Below are 14,152 nucleotides of genomic sequence, written 5' to 3' on the forward strand. Positions count from 1 at the left end.
TTTCCCCCCTTTCAGCAATACCCATCTACAGTTTGAGCACTGTCAAATCTTTTTAAAAGCAGATAAAGAAGCTGAGCTGCATCTGAACAGCTGTTGTTTACTGAAGCAATAATTAGCAACAGGGATAGTGTTAAAATACCTGCTACCTGCTACAAAACCAAAACAGCACACACATACACACACAAACCTGCCCCCTACCTGCTGGTTAGCCAAACAAAAAAAATCAGCAATACAAAGAATAAGCTGCTCTGAGGTTTCTTAATTTGTTTTATTAAACAATCAAAAGCCACCCACTCTACTGTGCACTGCTCATTTACACAAACCTGCTTGGTGCCACGTAATTAAATTCAAGATGTCCCACTTGACTTTATTATGCATCTCTGGATAATTAGTAATCAATATGTGCAAGTCTGGACTTACATGGCTGTTCTAGCATATCTTCTCCAGGAAACATTTGTACCAGGTAGATAAATCAAACATATTCTACAATCTGGGACAGCATGGTACAAATAAAACCCAATTTTAATAATTAATTTAATCCATAGCTGCCAAGTTTTCCCTTTTCTCGCGAGGAAGCCTATTCAGCATAATGGAATTTCCCTTTAAAAAAGGGAGAACTTGGCAGCTATGATTTAATCACAGACACACTCATGCAGAAAAAAAACTCCCAAGTTACATGGATAAAGGATTGCAGCCTAAATCAACACTTCTCCAAACTTATTCTCAAAAACCTCAATCAGATATCTGTTACAAAGCAATCTCATCCCTTTGTTGAACCACAGGAAAAGCTTGTGATAGTCCACACTAAAGTTGGCAGACCCAAAAATATACTGACCTTGAACCCAGAGTATGGTCTGAGGATAGCAGGCCTGCTCTTTTCCAATACTTGAGACTCTGAGCAAAGGGAAATCATCCCTCAGAGGGGTGGGGGTGGCTTGAACATTATCTCACACACACCACACACACTGCCTTGGCATGAACTGTGACATAAATGTAAGAACATAAATAAAGTAGGACCTCTGAGTAGGACTTAGTTAAATACCACCCATTGGTCACAATCTGGGTATTTGTTACAGCTGACAGACACAAGCATTTGTTACAGCTGACAGACATTCCTTTGTTAGGCAGATTAGCAATTGCCCAGATTGGTTACCTGGTTGGTCGGTAGTTAATCAGTAGCTTATGAAATGGTCCTCTTGAGAATCTAAAGCAGGCATCCCCAAACTAGGGCCCTCCAGATTTTTGGCCTACAACTCCCATGATCCCTAGCTAACAGGACCAGTAGTCAGGGATGATGGGAATTGTAGTCCAAAACATCTGGAGGGCTGAAGTTTGGGGGTGCCTGATCTAAATACATTGTTTGATTGTTTTAAAGATGAGATACATCAAACCTTGAGGAAATAGGGTTCTCCTTTACTCAGCTAAGAGGAGGCATGTGTGTGTGAAGAAACAACAATTTGAGACACATCTGAAAGAGACACAGAAAGGAAGGAGTTATCAAAAGAGGGAAGAGTGTCTCTGTCTCTCTCTCTGTCTCTCTCTGTCTCTCTCTCGACTTGATAAGGCACAACAGATCTACTGCCTCACTGGAGTGTGAATGTTGCTTGTAAATAAAGCAATATTTTAAGTCTCCAGTGTTCTTTCCACCAAAAGAAATGCAGCCTGGGTAATGATGCCTCTCTAGAACTTCTTACTGCTCTGGAAGTGAACTGCTGTAACCAATCGTTTTGATTTTTTTTCAGGACAAGACAGAAAGTTGCCTGAAGAAAAACAGCATCCTTTTCAGGACTGGGGCTGGAAACATTATTCTGATTTTGCCAGGAGGAAACAAAGTGGTTGAACTCTTTCAAAGCACATTCAAAGAGAGGCCACCTTTCTGGACACATCTGGGGTACCGTAGGTAGGAAATCTTCCCAGGTTAAGCATACTGATAACAGCATATGACCTGAGAACCTGCTGACTTCACTCTCCTACGGTATGCACTTCCCAGCCCTTCTTCCTGGGAAGTATTACGCAGAAAGGAAAAGATCCTTTCTTGTTAAATTAGAAGGAAATAGCTCACATGTTCCTGCAAGTTGCCCAAGTCCCACCTAGAGCTAAAGATGCTCAATAAGGTGTTTTTTTTATAAAAAAAAAAGTGTGACTATTATCAGGAAGGAAGAAAATACCACAAGGTAAAACAGGTGTTGCCTGTGATACCTGGCATGATGTCTGAATTAGCTTTTGCAGTGAAGGAGCTCAAAATGATTATCAGGAGCCTGTGCTCTTTCACCATCAAAACCAAGCAAAATAGGTTAAAGTAAACACTCCAGCAGTGACAGCCACTGAGCAACAGAAGGAAATTCCTTGCTGACAGGCTGCAGTTAAGGCAGACTAGCAAGCCTGAAGTGCACAACCCAGACGTAACACACAATCATAACTGTGCACTGAAACCACCAGAATGAGCAGTCATAGCACCGTGAGTAAGCAATAGAGTGGCAGCCTTTCCACTGAAATGCTTCCTAGTGTCTAAACTAGAGTTCAAACTAACATTTCAAATTTATTTCTCTTGCTTACTCCTGTATATACTTCTTGAAGATTTTTGTTTTGTTTCTATAAAAACAAAGAAGTGGGAATCTTTGACTTTTGGCTATGAGCTTTAGGACACAACTGGATGTGGTGTAGGAAATCTGCAATCAGGATTTCCTGTGTGGTGATTTTTGTTTTTTTTAAGTGAAAAGCAACTAAAGGGAGGAGACATGCGGGGAACAAGTATAACCCTTTCCCTCCCGTTGTTTTCCTGAACTAAATTATGTCACCCAAGCCACTCTTTGCCCCATTGGGAAACCATACATGTATGCTCCCCTCCAGCACAAACCTCCTCAATCTAACCCCACCCCACCCCAAAAAAACCTGTTTTGTAAACTTTTTAAAATCTCTGGAGATCACACCTAGTCAGGATGCCCAGATGCAAAAGAGGACAAGGCTCCTACAGTGCAAAATTTAATTTATAAACCAGTGCATCCACCTCACAAGCCCCAGGTTCCCTTACCTAAAAAACCAAGTGCTTTGAGGATGACTTGATCAAAATTACATACCCTCCAACATTTCTCCAAAGAAAACATTATCATTCCATAATGATAATTTTACGATTTAATACTCCACACATCTTACTGGGTTGCCCCCAGCTACTCTGGGCAGCTTCCAACATATATAAAAACGTAATAAAACATGAAACATTAAAAAAAACCTTCCCTATACAGGATTGCCTTCATATGGCTCAGGGGTCGGATAACTCCATACCCCCCAACATTTCCCCAATGAAAATAGGGATGTCCTAAGGAAAAGCAGGACATTTTGAGATCAAATCAGAAACCGGGACTGCTTCTCTAAATCAAGGACATCCCTGGAAAATAGGGACACTTAGAGGGTCTGAAATTGTCCACTGCTGTCTCACTCCCAGCTTTTCTCGTCTAGCAACACCACTTTCTAATGAAGCTTGGACTTCTGGCAGCAGACAGGCTGATTTCATGCCACATCAGACACAGGACAGGAATCAGGCAAAAGTAGGAAATGCAGGCCTGGTAAGTTGTTCTCCCCTTGAAGCTACAGGAAACCCAGCCAGATATTTGTTTCCTTGAATCTCAGAAATTTAAGGTCCAGAAGGTATTCTGCAACCATGATTTTACCATAATTCAGTGGCTCTTGATACTATTGATCATAGTAGCCTAATGAACTGCTCTGTGGGACAGGAACTCAGGAGCAATATTCTCTCATGGTTCTGCTCCTGCCTGCAGGGTTGTGTCCAAAGGACAACATTGGGAGACTGTTTCAGCCTCGTGGTCTTTGCGTTGTGGTAGACCACAGGGTAAAACCTTGTCACTATCTATATGAAGCTATTGGATGTGGTCATTCAGAGTATTGGGGCAAAGTGTCAAAAATACACTGATGATGCAACTATCAGTGTTAGGAGAGCGTGTGCATGATCTGGACTGATGTCTGGGTGCAGAGGTGAGGTGCAGAGGATGAGGGCCAATAAACTTCGGGAAGATGGAGGGGTTGGTGGGCCCCACGTCCAGGAAATTATCCATTTGCCTGTTCTGGATTGGGCTCCTGAAATAAGAGGATCCATCTTTGTCATTCAAAAGTCAGACAGCCTCCATGACTTCTATTAGCTACGACTTGTACTCCAGTTATGGCCATTCTTGTACAGGAATAGTCTGGCTACAGGGATTCAGGCATTGGTAACCTCAAGGCTCAATTATTGCAACATGCCCTATGCGGGGCTACCCCTGAGCCTGGTCCAAAGGCTCCAGCTGGTGCAAAACACCACAGCTAGAATGTTGATGGAGACAGACAATCACTCCAGTGGTCAAAACCTTGCACTCAGAGCCGGCTCTACATAGCCCCCCGGTGGTGCAGTGCACCATGACGGGGGGCTGGTAAGCTGGGCGGTGGCTTGGCAAGGAGGGCGCCGCGCGGCAAAGCCGCACGGAAACCAATTGCGCCCTACGAGGGCGGGGCGGGCGGCGGAGCGATCTCCGCCCCTCAGCACCAGGGCGCGCGATCTGCTCAAGACGGCCCTGCTTGCACTGGCTGCCCATATACTACTGGGCCAGGTTTAAAGTTATTGTATTATGTTACAAAGCCCTTAAGACCTTGGCTCTAGCAAACCTCAGGGATTGCCTGATCTCTTAATGCCTAATTACTGAGGTATTGAGGGAAAGTCACTGTTAGCTCTTCCCTCCTGGTTCATATCCATGGATCGTAGCCACAAGGAGCAGTGTGTTCAGTTTTGTGGGCTCAATTCTGTGGAGCTTCCATCCAATTGATGTCAGACAGGCTCCCTCTATGTTTAAGTCACTGAAGACTTTTTATTTCAGCATACTTTTTAATCTGAATTCCGATTTTATATGTTTAACTTGTTTTTAGTCTTATTGTATTGGGGTCCCCTATGCACTGCTTAGAGGCAGCTGTGATGAAGTGGCACAAAAACTGTTAAAAAAATAGGCCATCATCACAGCTCTGCGACACTTGAAAACAACATTTTGCATCCAGAAGCAAGAGCATCTGAAGCTTGAGTATTCCACACACACCCTTTTTGGCAAATGGCATTCGGACTGAGGCCTGCCTCTTAAGTCTCCTATTCCAGGCTGTGGTTGTTCGATTCCTGCCACTCAATTGAATCGTGTGTGAAGTTTCTGATTTGTGTTGACTCCTCCAGAATGGGAGAAAAAGCTGATCTTCAAAGGGGAAAACAGCATCAACCACTGATTAAAGTGCAGCTTTAGCATGCTGCTCAAACGCAACTGGGTGCATCTCACATGGCACATTCTGATTAGGAGCGTGCAGAAAACTCAAAGGAAGGATTTCTTTTTCTTTTTCCAGCAAGCTGATAGGCAGAATGATGAAAGTTTAAGGGATTTTTTAATAGCTTCGGATTTAAAACACAAAATGCAATTGAAATAAGTGCAGTAAATCCAATTAGTCACCCTGGCTCTGTCCTTTTATTAGTTATTTCATTGAGTTTTAACAGGCTCTTTGGCCCTGTCTAGAACAGAGGCAAGAGGGCTTTGACCTGAGGAAGGCCTGCACCAAAAGGTACTCTGTCAAATTAGTGATGCAAGCACAGAGCTTTATCTGCAGTAGAGTGCATGGTTTGTCCACCACTCTGCTACCCTGAACCAGCAGACACTTAGTGCTCCTTCCCCTGGCCACTGACAGGTATGCAGAACTGAAGAATGGGGAGACTACATAAGCATTGTCTTGGTTGGGGCAGGTTAGAACTGCATGATCCAAAGATAGAGTCACGTAGAAGCCCATCTCACACATGGAACATAGGAAGCTGCCTTACACCAAGTCAGGCCATTGGTCTCACAACTGTACACTGACTGGCCATCAGCACTCTCAAGATTTCAGGCAGGGTTTACCCGGAAAAGCCAGGGATTGAACCTGAGACCTTCTGCATGGACATGGTGCTGCAGTTTCTGGATTTTACAAGAATCCTCACAACAAGAGTGGTTCTGGACTATGGACTATGTACAATACTTTAGGCAAGTATTGTTGTTTGTGATCAGACAAGACCAACTCCATTTCCGGATCACTCTTTCATAGCTAACAAACTGAGCCAAACATGGGTTTTGAAGGGCCTCTGCTCCAAGAGTGCTGAGTTATATGCCACATGTCAAAACTAAAATTAAGTGTGAAATTGCAGACGTCTAACCATCCATGAGAGAGCAGCAGGTCACACTATGGCACTACAAATAGGTATCTATATATATATAAATGTAGGCATTGCGCATGTGGATGAAACAGCCTTTCTCCATAACCGCTGAACCGAATTGAAACAAATTTGGGCAGAGCGTACCTTGCCCATCAGGGAGGGATCTGGCATAAAAAAAATATCAAAAAACCACACCTTTCACACCTAAAATAATGAATAAACACAAAAAGTGGTGCCCAAATTAGACGTCACCACCAGAAGCTCTGAAGACTCCAGCAGCTGCGCTGCCAGATGACATCACAAAATTCCACAGCAACCAACTGAAAACAGTCCTTTTGTAGCAACAAGGCCCAGCTTTTTCAATAGGCCGCAGCATTGCCAAGCAGGGGAAAACAAACAGAATAGGGCCTTTCACAATGGGAGTGGGGGGCACAGGGATGAGGCACAACAAAAGGAGGGGGAAAAGACATAGCCATGTGACCCTGAGTCAGCCAAAACAGTGGGGGGTGGGTTGGGACAGAGTAGGCCGACCGCCAAAATGGCCATTCCACCTCCAAAGCCCAAAGCCTCTCCCAGCGGCTGCATTAATAAACGCCTGGCAGCATTAGGCAGTCGTTCATCATTTCCCCTAACACGCACTTGGGGGCACGGCGAGGGGTTTTTGCCTTTTAATTTAGTGGGCGTTGTGTCACATGTGAGGCTACGGTGGCCATTTTAAGTAAGGGCAGTCGTGCCCCTTTTAACCTAGGCTTTATACTATGACTGATTGCCAGCCTCTGCGTCTTTAAAAAAACAAACCATGCACTTCCTCTCCCCAGTTTAAGTCCTCAAACCAACATCACATCCTACATTCAAAACACCTACTCCAAAATTAGAAAATCCAAATAACCAAAACAAACAAACAAACAAACCACAAAACACACAACAACGCATAGCTGCCAAGTCTCCCGTTTTCCCCGGGAAAACCCTTTTTACTTACCTTTTCCCGGTGGTCCCCTGTATCACTTCGTCTCCCGTTTTTCTCCGTTATTTTCTCCTGCCAGCGGCCATTTTTTTTCTTTCAGATTTGCCCTTCTATGGGCACCAAAAATGGCTGCCGCCAGCTTCAAAAGTCGCATCTACGCATGTCCGGAGGTGCATAGACGGCCATTTTTGGTGCCCATAGATGGGCGGAGCGACATCAGAAGTTGCGTCGGCACACTTCCTGACATGCGTACAAGCGACTTTCGAAGCCGCCGGCGGCCATTTTTGGTGCCCATAGAAGGGCAAAGTGACACCGGAAGTTACATCGACTTCCGGTGTCAAATGGCTGCCGGTCCCGGATTCTGCAGTCCGGAACTTGGAAGGTAAGCAACAACGCCCAAATCATACAATACCCACCAAAATAAATGACAACCCCAAAAATAAAATTAAACAATAGTAACTTCTGTTTCTCATGTTATTTCATATATATATATATATATATATATATATATGCAGTAGCCAATGTATGGAGATACAGGGGGGAGGGGACAACACTCCCCGGGAACAACAGAGGGCTCAGACAAAAGTAAATACTGGGAAATAGAACCCAAAAGCTGACAGTTCCTTCTCCAAGGGTAGGGGCCCAAGTATGGAAATACTGAGGGGAGGGAGCAACACTCCCTGGGGACAACAGAGGGCTCAGACAAAAGTGCATGCTGGGAAACAGAACCCAGAAGCTGACAGTTTATTCTCCAAGGGTGGGGGCCAAGGTATGGAGAATCAGGGGGAGGGGCCAACACTCCCCGGAGACAACAGAGTGCTCAGACAGGGGGTGGGGGAGGAGGGGGCTTGATAGCTCATGAGTCAGGACAGGGTGGGGCCAGTCACAGGGATGTGCTGCGGGGGTGGGGGGGAAAGGGGGCTTGATAGCTCATGGGTCGGGACAGGGTGGGGGCAGTCACAGGGATGAACCAGGTAGGGGGAGGGGGCAGGATAAGTCATGTGTCCAGACAGAGTGGGGGGAATCACAGGAAAGAACCACAGCAACACGTGGCCGGGCCAGCTAGTTACTATATAAACATAAAGCAAAGATTGCTAAGTGTATCAGCATCCCTATAAGGAGCTGAGTATTCTAGGGCAGCTTATATACAGAAGAACAAAGACAAGCAATTTTTTGTGACCCAGTGTTTACAGCAGAGAAAGGTCTAAGCAAAGGTCAAGCAAAATTGTCCTGGAAATATCATCAGTGTTACATTTAAGTGGTCACTTAAGCTAAAGGTTGCTTATTGCTGGAGTCTGCAAGTGTTGTAGCTATTCACTCCCTGATAATCATGTTGTTTTATTTTTTCCATTTATTTATTGAGTAAATCGAACTAATAAAAACACAAACCATGACTGTCATGGGAACACTCCAAGGAGGAGTGATCCAGTGTGGCTGAGGAAAGGAGGGAGGGGGGTGCTGGCATCAACTGTATTTTTTCTCACAAAGCAATCAATACAGTTTAACACAAATAGTCCTTGAATGTTCCACATTTGTGCTTTGCTTTCCCGGGGGGGGGGGGAGTATATTAATATTCTCTCTCTCTCTCTCCCCCTCCCTCCCTCCCTCCCTCTCCCTCTCCCTCTCTCTCATGTTTCATACATTCCTTTTTGACTTATTTTCCTTCTCTCTAGCGCAGGCATCCCTAAACTTCGGCCCTCCAGATGTTTTGGACAACAATTCCCATCTTCCCCGACCACTGGTCCTGTTAGCTAGGGATCATGGGAGTTGTAGGCCAAAACATCTGGAGGGCCGCAGTTTGGGGATGCCTGCTCTAGAGCTTCACCTCCCATGAAGGGACCTACATCTAAAGCAGGGCTGGGAAAACTTTGGCCTTCCAGATGTTGTTGAATTCCAATTTCCATCAGCCCCAGCCAGAATAGCCAATGGCTAGGCAAGATGGGAGTTGTCATCTGGTAGCACCTAGAGCAGGGGTCACCAAACTAAGGCCCGGGGGCCGGATGCGGCCCAATCACCTTCTAAATCCGGCCTGCGGACAGTCCGGGAATCAGCATTTTTTTACATGAGTAGAATGTGTCCTTTTTATTTAAAATGCATCTCTGGGTTATATGTGGGGCATAGGAATTTGTTCTTTCCCCCCCCCCAAAAAAAATATAGTCCGGCCCCCCACAAGGTCTGAGGGACACTAGACCGGCCCCCCTGCTGAAAAAGTTCGCTGACCCCTGACCTAGAGGGTGAAAGGGTTCCCAGCTCTGATCTAATGCATGACATAAAAAAAAACCAGCTGCAAATAATTTTTAAAACAATACAAAAAATAACAAAAGATAATTTTTAAGACAATACAAAACGAACATCAGTGGCAGAGAGACCTTTTCATTCAGATGGAAAAGCTTAGTGTATAACAGTTGTTCTTCTCTCCTACACAGATTGGTGGGGGGGGGGGGGAGTCTGAAAAACGCCTGTGGTCTATAGGCAAGAGCAGGAACACTTGTGGCTAAAGCTGCCTCTTTACAACCTCTTTATTCAAACCTAATGAGACACTGCTCTGTTACGTGGATTAGTTTACTGGTAAACACATTTTGTTATTCAGCTTCTATATCAAGCAGAATCAGAATAGGGAAACTGTACATGGAGATAAAACTGCTGATACTCATGACAGACTCATCTTCTTCTTTTTTACCATCTCTCAACAAGACCCACATGGGTCAGGTATAGTAAGATCACTTTTATAGGAAACATGAATTCATTAGTTAAAGTCAGGTTACAGAATTTGATCTATCTATGTTTAGTACTAAGGTCAGTTGTGTCTGTCTATCTATCTATCTATCTATCTATCTATCTATCTATAAATTTAGGCATTGCGTGCGCAGATGTCCCAGCCTTTCACCGTAACCACTGAACCGCATTGCAACAAATTTGGGCACAACGTACCTTGCCCATCAGGGAGGGATCTAGCAAATATATATATATATATATATATATATATATATATATATATATATATATATATATACACCACACCTTTCACACCTAAAATAATGATTAAACACAAAAAAGTGGCACGCAAATTACACATCACCAGCAGAAGCTCTGAAGACTCCAGCAGCATCCAATAGAAAGGCAGATCGCACGCTGCTGCCTCCAAAGCCGCACCACCAGATGACATCACAAAATTCCACAGCAACCAACTGTAAACAGGCCTTTTGCAGCAACAAGGCCCAACATTGCCCAGCAGATTGAATAGGCTGCAGCAGACTAGGCCACTTTCCAGACTACACCAAGTGGAGGTAGGGGCCTGCCTGGGGGGGGGTTGGGGGCCGAATAGGGGGCAGGGATAGGTAATGAGTCAGAACAGGGCGGGGGGAGATACAGGGATGAAACCTGCCCTCTCTACAATATCTCGCCTCGGCTTTGCAGACTAGGCCACTTTCCAGACTAGGCCAAGTGGAGGTAGGGGCCTGCCTGGGTGGGGGATTGGGGGGACCTGAATAGGTCATAGGTTGGGACAGGGTGGGCCCAATCACAGGGATGAACCGGGGGATAGGGGGGGAGGGACAGAACAGGGTGGGGGGAGACACAGGAATGTGCTTATGTAAACATAACACATGAAAAACAGGGGGAAGGTGAGGGGAGCCTGAAGTGGGACTCTGAGGCTCCGTTTAACAAACTGAGCCACTGCAGGTTTTTTATGGAACCGAACAGCTCGGGCGCTTCAGAACGTGCCTTCTGTTTAATAAATGCCTGGCAGCATTAGGCAATCATTCATCATTTCCCCTAACACGTACTTGGGGGCACAGCGAGGGGTTTTTTGTTTTTAATTTAGCAGGCGTTGTGTCACATGTGAGGCTCCGGCGGCCATTTTAAGTAAGGGCAGTCGTGCCCCTTTTAACCTAGGCTTCATTGCAAGCCTCTGTGTCTTTAAAAAAAACACAACCATGCACTTTCTCTCCCCAGTTTAAGTCCTCGGATAATTGCAGTGGCCAACACCGCCCCCCCCCCCCGGCCTCGATTTACAATCCCCTACCTTCCACTTGCCACTTCCTGGGTTTTTTATGGAACTGAACAGCTTGGGCGCATCGGAACATGCCATCTGTTGCTACGGGGCTGTGGGGCTACACTATTTGATCCCCCCCCCCGTCAGGATTTTTAAAGTAGTTCTCTGGGTCCCGGGACACATCATCACCCTCAATCCTTTTCTTTGCCCAAACGGACCTCTCCCCCCTGGCTTTGGGCTTCGCCCAAACAGACCTCTCCCCACTTTCCTCAACACCAAATACTCCTCAATTATACCACAATAAAAACCATTAAACAAAAACAAAAATGTTACAAACAACACATTAAAAAAATACATCCCATCCTACATTCCAAAAAAATACACCAAAAAAACACAAAAAAACAAAAAACAACCACCCACACCAAAATCATACACTACACACCAAAATAAATGACAACCCCAACTAGAGAAATAAAACATCGCCAACATCACAATAAAAAAACCAAAACCACAGCCTACATTCAAAACACCTTCTCCAAATTTAAAAAATCCAAACAACCAAAAAAACACAAAAAAACACACAACGTCCAAATCATACAATACCCACCAAAATAAATGACAGCCCCAAAAATAAAATTAAACAATAATAACTTCTGCTTCTCATGTTCTTATTTTTTTAAAAAATAATCTAAATACAGTACATAAAAATGTTCACGATGCGTGCACAGGGGCCAATGTATGGAAATACAGAGGGGAGGGGACAATACTCCCCGGGGACAACAGAGGGCTCAGACAAAAGTGTATGCTGGGAAACAGAACCCAGAAGCTGACAGTTCCTTCTCCAAGGGTGGGGGCCAAGGTATGGAGAAACAGGGGGAGGGGCCAACACTCCCTGGAGACAACAGAGGGCTCAGACAGGGGGGTGGGGGCAGGAGAGGGCTTGATAGCTCATGGGTCGGGACAGGGTGGGGACAGTCACAGGGATGAACCGGGTGGTAGGGGGAGGAGGGGACTTGATAGCTCATGGGTTGGGACAGAGTGGGGCCAGTCACATGGATGTGCCGCGGGGGTGGGGGGGAAGGGGGCTTGATAGCTCATGGGTCGGGACAGGGTGGGGACAGTCACAGGGATGAACTGGGGAGGGGGGAGGGGCAAGATAAGTCATGTGTCCGGACAGAGTGGGAGGAATCACAGGAAAGAACCACAGCAACGCGTGGGCAGGCCAGCTAGTATAGTATAAAAATCAAGCAGGCCTAAAATATACACACTAGTTACACATGTCATGTCTGGTAGATCAGTCCACATATACCTCAGACAATATTTATCCTCTGTGCAAAAATCCTGTAAATTCCTTTTTGAAAGCAAAAGCCTGAGAGCCATTATGAGACTAGCCTCATCCCTGATTGCATTTAGACAGGCAGTGAAAGCAGTCCATGTGATTTTTAATATATGACTGAAGGTTATTTTAACTCTGTTCCATTTTGGTTGCAATGTTTTAGTTTTAGTTTGGCTTTATTTTCTTATTTTATGTAAACCACTTTTCTATTTTTGAAGCAAATAAATGTATGTTCCTGTTTCTTTAATTTTTTAAAAAATACAGGTTCATAGGTTAGTGAGACATTGCTATGGGCATAAACCCTACTCCTCTTCTCTAATTCTTTGCACAAGAATCCATTCCAAATATTCCTTTTATAAAAACACACCCAACTGCAGGCATGCGGGAAAGTAACCTGTAATATTATGACACAAATATTATTCACATAACAATTACAATAGCAACAAATGAGCTATGTGGATGAAGCACTACATTCAAGGTGCACAACATTTTGTGTGCTCAGTGAACAGGATGTTCCCACAATCTTGAGGGAAGCTGTGATGTTTTCTTCAATGAATTTAAAACTACTGGTGCCATTCCTTATCTTTTTAACTGACACGGGCTTTTCCATGGCTTTAAAAGCTGTATGATAGGTGGGTATCAACAGGTAAACCTCTTCCCATCACTGTATCTCCATGATGCAAAGAAGTCATCTGGTGGTTTCTACCTATTACAGAGTTGTTAAATAGATGCATTATTTGCCCATTTAGAAAAGTGGCAACCTAGGAGAAAAGGCCACACAGAGGTTACTTAAAGTTAAAAAGTAGCTGCTCAGGAATACCTTCCAAAATATGTTTCATCATTGGAGATGAATTATTCACAAGTGATGTCTGCTAACAATGACAATATTCTAAATATATAATGCAAACAGGTTTCTTACCTGTTCATTATGTTGTCAAGCTGGCATGCTGCACAATTCGCTTTCATCAAAAGGAAGATGTATGCTCATTTAACCATTTGAAGATTGTATAGATCAGTTTGCTCCTATGTAGATGAAATAAACAATCAGAAATAATATTGGTCAATAATAAAAATGGCTCAAGAAGTTATCACTTACTTTCTAACATAGCAGCTCATTCAAACAGTGCTGAAAAAGAGATAGTTCACACAAACCACTTGCACAGTATCATATTATAACGGAGAACATGTACAAGATACTTTGTGCAATTTCTTTAGATGCCATTTATTATTCCACACAGTGCTCAATATCCCTATTCAGAATTTACTATCCAATCCATGGATTGTAGCAGCATGGTACAGACTCATATTCGAAGAGTGAAAGAAGTTACCAGCAGAAATAATGGCAAGTGGAACCAATTGGGAAAGGGGTCACAGAATTGTGCTGCCTCTTCATTTCTGAGGCTGTTCTGCCACAGTTTATGCCAAGATTAGATACAGAAGCTTACATACAAAACATTTAGCAATAGATTATCTTGACCACGCCTGGGATGTGACCTACAACACTGTTCTACACTTAACACAATAATATTTTATTATGATGTGCTGCATGCAGACAAGTGAATCCTGCACTCTGCACATAGGTTAACATTTCAGCTAATTGTCAAGAAGAATGGCATTTCCCAGATCTACATAAATTTCTACATCATGTAACACTGG

At 44.2% G+C, this 14,152-nt stretch overlaps 1 long non-coding RNA gene across 1 annotated transcript in view; it reads right to left on the reverse strand.

Annotated features, from left to right (window-relative positions):
* LOC132592644 (uncharacterized) overlaps nucleotides 1-13,517 on the reverse strand; it is a 49,651-nt gene extending 36,134 nt beyond the window's left edge. Inside the window, exon 1 of the long non-coding RNA XR_009558159.1 lies at nucleotides 13,416-13,517. This is a non-coding gene — a long non-coding RNA (uncharacterized LOC132592644). The remainder of the gene's footprint in view (nucleotides 1-13,415) is intronic.
* Nucleotides 13,518-14,152: the final 635 nt, after the last annotated feature.

This window comes from Zootoca vivipara, chromosome 9 (assembly GCF_963506605.1).
Source record: "Zootoca vivipara chromosome 9, rZooViv1.1, whole genome shotgun sequence".
NCBI classification, from domain to species: Eukaryota; Metazoa; Chordata; class Lepidosauria; order Squamata; family Lacertidae; genus Zootoca; species Zootoca vivipara.